The following is a 6,000-nucleotide window of genomic DNA, read 5'->3' on the forward strand; positions in this document are numbered from 1 at the left end:
GTTGATAAAGTGGACTTCATCAAAATTTAAAATATTTCCTCTGCAGAAGACCCTGTTAAGAGGATAAGAATACAAGCTATAGACCGAGAGAAAATATTTGCAAACTACAAATACCTATCAGACAAAAGACTAGTATTTAAATTACAGAAAGAACTCTCAAAATTCAATTAAAAAAAGATCCAATTAGCAAATGAGCAAAAGATATTTCAAATGGTAAATATGTTAACATCATTAGCAACTACGAAAATTAAAATTAAAACCAAAATGAGATATGAATACACACCTATGAGAATCATTAAAATAAAAAATAGCAACAACATTAAATATTAGCAAGGGTGTACAGAAACTCTATCGCTCTTGTATTGCTGGGGGGAATGTAAATTGTCAAAGCTCCTCTGGAAAAAATGTTTGGCAATTTCCTACAAAATTAGAAACTGCACGTGCACTTGTCACATGACCCAACAACTGCACTCTCGGGCACTTATCCCATAGAAATGAAAACCTATGTTCACACAACAATCTATACATGAGTGTTCACAGCAGCTTTTCCACAACAGACAAAAACAGGAAATAATTCAAATGTCCTTCAGTGGGTGACTGGTTAAACCAACTGTGACACATCCTATCATGGAACAGTACCTAGCAATAAAAAGGGATAAACAATTGATACAGGGAACAATTTAGACTGGATCTCAGGGGAATTAGGCTGAGTGAGGGAGGGGGAGCCAATTCCTAAATTTTACATACTGCATTATTCCATTTATACAACATTTTTGAAGTAACAAAATTATAGAAATGGAAAACAGATTCATGGTTGCCAGGGGTTAGGGATGGTGGAAATAGAGATATGTCACAACAAGGGGATAATAAAAGGGAGCCTCGTGATGACAGGACAGTCTTGCATATGAATTGTGGTGACTGTTACACAAATACCCACATGATAGAACTGAATACAACCATACACACACACACACACACACACGAGTGCATATGTCTTGATTGTACCAATGTCAAGTTCCTGGTTTTGGTGCTGTATTTTAGCTGTGGAAAAGGTTACCATCAGGGAAAACTGGGTGAAAGGTATACAGGACCTCACTGTACATTTTGGGGCAACTTCTTGTCAATCTATAATTACTTCAAAACAAAAATTTAAAACAAAACATGAAATTTTTCCCCATTTAAACTATTGGTCATTACATTTTTGAATTACAACGATTTATCCCTTTAAGGATTTTGTTCAGGAATAAATTACCCTTGCAAAACAGAGGAAGACAGTTCAGATAAAAAGCTATCCTTTTCCTTTGAGCAGAATGTTCCCTAGAGGGATTTGGGATAAGATGCAAAATACATTATATGCTGGGTTCCCCTCCCTGAAGCACCCATGCCAACTCCCAACATTTTAATACCAGGGAAACCAAACTCCATTAACACTAAGGACAACCTTGAGAAGAAAATATGTCACTGAAAAACAACACTCAGACTGAGAAATTTAAATATGCATTACGGTTTTCATTAAGAATCAAACACAAATCTTAAAAACTTTAAAGCAAATTCAAAAATCACTGTGTAACAAATTAAAAATTCACCATCAGCAAAACTTCCCCTATAAGCCATATGGCACTGTATTGCTGTATCTGTAGAGGTACAGCTGTAGAGACAGATAGGGAGAGACATACAGAGCTTATAGATAGACCTGGATCTAGATCTGGGTATGTTCTCATTTGTCATAAACAACATCGTTTTTAAGAAAGATTATCTGGCTCCCACCATCAGGAGGTGGTTGAGTCCTGAGATGGGAAGACTCCTCAAGAGTTTATGGGAAAAGGGTTAAAAACAACTCCTATATGGATCCTACTGTGCTTTTAACAAACATCACTTGAAAGATTTGATAGTAAGTTAAGTTCGGAACATACAGATCACACTTATCTTTCACGTTTGTGTGACTATAAAAATTAAGAGAAATTTGGCAAAACTCAGAGGACACGTTCTCAACCGTTTGGTGTCACATATAAACATCAACATGTGTCTGGATTTTTTAACTAAACCATTCTATGGTAGTTAACTATAGCCTCCTGAAAGATGGTCTCAATCATCACAATAATAAAAACAATAATTATTTGAAAATAATACATTGAAATCAGAGGCCATCTAGCTCTCTGTAAATGACAACGATGTCTGCTTAAATACTGTGTGAAAACAGCTTGCGCCTGGAGCTTGCTAAGGAAGCGGGTGGCCATTGCATCATTCCTGCTCATGCACCTTTCACTCCAGGGAGCGACTCAGTGCAGCCTACACTGGTTTGTCATGTTCAGCATTCACTGTGCTTCTTTGTCATAAAATCCAAAGCTCTCCACCATATGGTGTCATTTTTGAAATGTTAATCTGAGCGGAGCCTGTGATGCCAGTTAGGTTCCCAGCTGGTCTCTGTATCGGCTATTTCACACACATTAGCCCTATTTTGAATTAAACTAAATTAGAGAATAAAATGAGATATTGTCATGCAAAGTCAGGCAATATTATTTGACATCTGCACCATCTCTGAAAGCTGTATTGATGGTTACTTTAAAATTTAAGCTAAAGAGGAAAGAACATACAAACAATAAATTAGGGCCAGATAACATACTGGTGTAGCTTAAGATAATTAATAGTAATAATAATAAATTATGATGATGTTACATGAAGAAAAGCCTCTATCCACAGTCCACCTGCATTTAAGGCCAGAGACTAGAAGGACAACTGCTTTGTGTAAAACATATACACACCCAAATCTTGTGTCTGCCTGGCTAAGGAAACAGCCATTTAGATGGGTATGGGTCAGAAATGCACCTTTTTTTTTCTCTCTCTGTCATTTCAAAGGGCATTATTTGAAAGCAGAGAGATGAATAAAAGGAATTAACCCTGCTTTGCATAATAATTTAACATACAAGTCTATTGCAAGAGAGAAAAGTTGCTAATAACTACATGGGGTTGGGAGTGACTAAATTTCCTCATTCTCCTTTGTCTTTAGACTGTCCTTTCCTTGAGAATCAGTATTTGTCCCTGGCAAGTGTGCGCGTGCATGTGTGTGCGTGTGTGTGTGAGAGTATGCATTCATGAGCACCAGGATGTGTTCACGTGCACCAACGTATAAACAGGTACTTTCTGGAAAATCAGAAACAAAAATTTATCTCCATAACTTACCCTGGGAAAGACCTTGAAAAGGGCAGACTTGGAACACCAAAACTCCCCACCATCCCTCACTTGCATATTTTCCACAGGACTTGGGAAATCAAAGGTCATTAGAAACTGCTGCTGTAGTGGCAGAGCCTAATTTCATCCCAAATCTCCAGACATAGGGAAAGGCTTTGCTGTGAAGAGAGAAATGGGTCCATCCTGCACAGAGCCTCGGTGAGTTAGGAAGGTTTCCTGCAGGGTCAGGGGAGATTTGCTCAAGGAGGTTTGAAGAGCAGATCTCACAGAGTAGGTTAGACCCGAGGTCAGAGGGACAAGGGCAGGAATTTGGGGGTGCCTCTGCGAGGACCACCTGTGAAATCTGTTTGGAGGCTTTCCTTTTGAATGCTTTCTTTGGACAGTATTAAATGCCTTTCTGAGTAAATTCCCTTTAATGAGGCCCCAACTCTTAGTGACATCTAGTTCACCCATTCAACTGGGTGTCCTGGTGATACAATGGGAAATAACAGCAGGAGATGAGATGAGTCACATATATTCCCCTCCTTCCTCCCACCCTCCTACCCAAACCCTCGCCTCATCAAGGAGGTCTGCTGTCCCGAGTTCCAGGGCCCAAACTGATGAGAAGTGATTAGAGGCTGTGTTATGGACTGAATATTTATGTTCCCCTCAAAATTCATATGTTGAAACTCTAAACCCCAGTTTGATGGTATAGGAGGTGGGAGGTGATAAGGGGTTATATTAGGTCATGAGACTAGGGCCTTCATAATGGGATTAGCACCCACATAAGAAGAAGTTTCTCTCTCTCTTTCTGTCTATACACACACACACACACACACCCCTCTGGGAAAGTCTGGGTGAGCACAGTGAAAAGGGAGCCATAAAAGCCAGGAAGAAGGCTCTCACCAAGAACTGTATCTGCCAGCAGGCTGATCTTGGACTTCCCAGCCTCCAGAATGGTGAGAAATAAATGTCTGTTGTTTAAGCCACCCAGTCTATAGTGTTTTGTTTTAGCAGCCCCAGCTAACTAAGACAGATTGTAACTCAGAAAAGAAGCAGTGGTGAAACAGAGTACTGAGATCAGATTTGATGTAATTTCCTTCACTTCCAAGCACACTATATGGATGGTATAGTGGCCAGTTGCCAATTGTCTTAATCAGTTCAGCTGCATTATATTTGAACAACAATACTAAGAGGTAGATATAATCATTTACCTCATTTTATAGATGAATGAAGAGGCTTGGTTAATTCACTTGTCCATGATCAAAGAGATGGAAAGTAGTAAATTCTAGATTTGAAAACAGGTTTGACTCCATTCTTAGAAACAATGAACAGTACATATATGTAAATTAAAAAATATATGTGCAGTAAAAAAAAATGATCTATCAAGCCATGAAAAACATAGAAGAAACTTAAAAAACATATTACTAAATCAAAGAAGCCAGTATGAAAAGGCTACAAACTGTACAATTTAAACCAAATGACATTCTGGAAAAGGCACAGCTACAGAAACAATAAAAAGATCGTGCTTTCCAGGAGCTTGGGGAGAGGGAGGGAGGGAGGAATGAATAGACAGAGCACAGAGCACTTTTAGGGCAATGAAATTATTCTGTATGATACTATAGTGGTGGCTACATGTCATTATGCAGTTGTCAAAAACCCACAGAATGTACAACATCAAGAGTGAACCCTAATGTAAACTATGGACTTTGGCTGATAATAACGTGCTCATGTTGGTTCATCTATTGTACCAAATATGCCAGACTGATGAGGGATGTTGAGGGTAGGAAAGTATATATGCATGGGTGAGGAGGGCAATGTGTGAATTCTGTATTTGCTGCTCAATTCTATTGTGAACCTGAAACTGCTCTAAAAAAAATAAAGTCTATTTTTTAAAAAAGGCTATATCTAAGAGATAAGGCACTATTAGGAATTTTAGACTGTATTTTAGCTCTCTGAAAATAGAACCCTCTCCTTAAAAAACACAGATCTGTTTTTTAAAACATTTTTTATTGATTTATAATCATTTTACAATGTTGTGTCAAATTTCAGTGTAGAGCACAATTTTTCAGTTATACATGAACATATATATAATTCATTGTCACAATTTTTTCTCTGTGAGTTACCATAAGATCTTGTATATATTTCCCTGTGCTACACAGTACAATCTTGTTTACTTATTCCACATTTTGAAACCCCAGTCCCTTCCCACCCCCCATCCCCCTGGCAACCACAAGTTTGTATTCTATGTCTATGAGTCTGTTTCTGTTTTGTATTTTTGTTTTTTTGGTTTTTTTTAGATTTCGCATATGAGCAATCTCATATGGTATTTTTCTTTCTCTTTCTGGCCTACTTCACTTAGAATGACATTCTTCAGGAACATCCATGTTGCTGCAAATGGTGTTATGTTATCAGTTCTTATGGCTGAATAGTATTCCATTGTATAAATATATCACTTCTTCTTTATCCAGTCAGCTGTTGATGGACATTTAGGCTGTGTCCATGTCTTGGCTATTGTAAATAGTGCTGCTATGAACATTGGAGTGCAGGTGTCATCCTGAAGTAGGATCCCTTCTGGATATATGCCCAGAAGCAGGATTCCTGGGTCATATGGTAAGTCTATTCCTAGTCTTTTGAGGAATTTCCATACTGTTTTCCACAGTGGCTGCACCAAACTGCATTCCCACCAGCAGTGTAGGAGGGTTCCCTTTTCTCCATAGCCTCTCCAGCATTTGTCATTTGTGGACTTTTGAATGATAGCCATTCTGACTGGTATGAGGTGATACCTCATTGTAGTTTTGATTTGCATTTCTCTGATAGTGATATTGAGCA

This window comes from Camelus ferus, chromosome 5, assembly GCF_009834535.1.
Source record: "Camelus ferus isolate YT-003-E chromosome 5, BCGSAC_Cfer_1.0, whole genome shotgun sequence".
Classification (NCBI taxonomy): Eukaryota; Metazoa; Chordata; class Mammalia; order Artiodactyla; family Camelidae; genus Camelus; species Camelus ferus.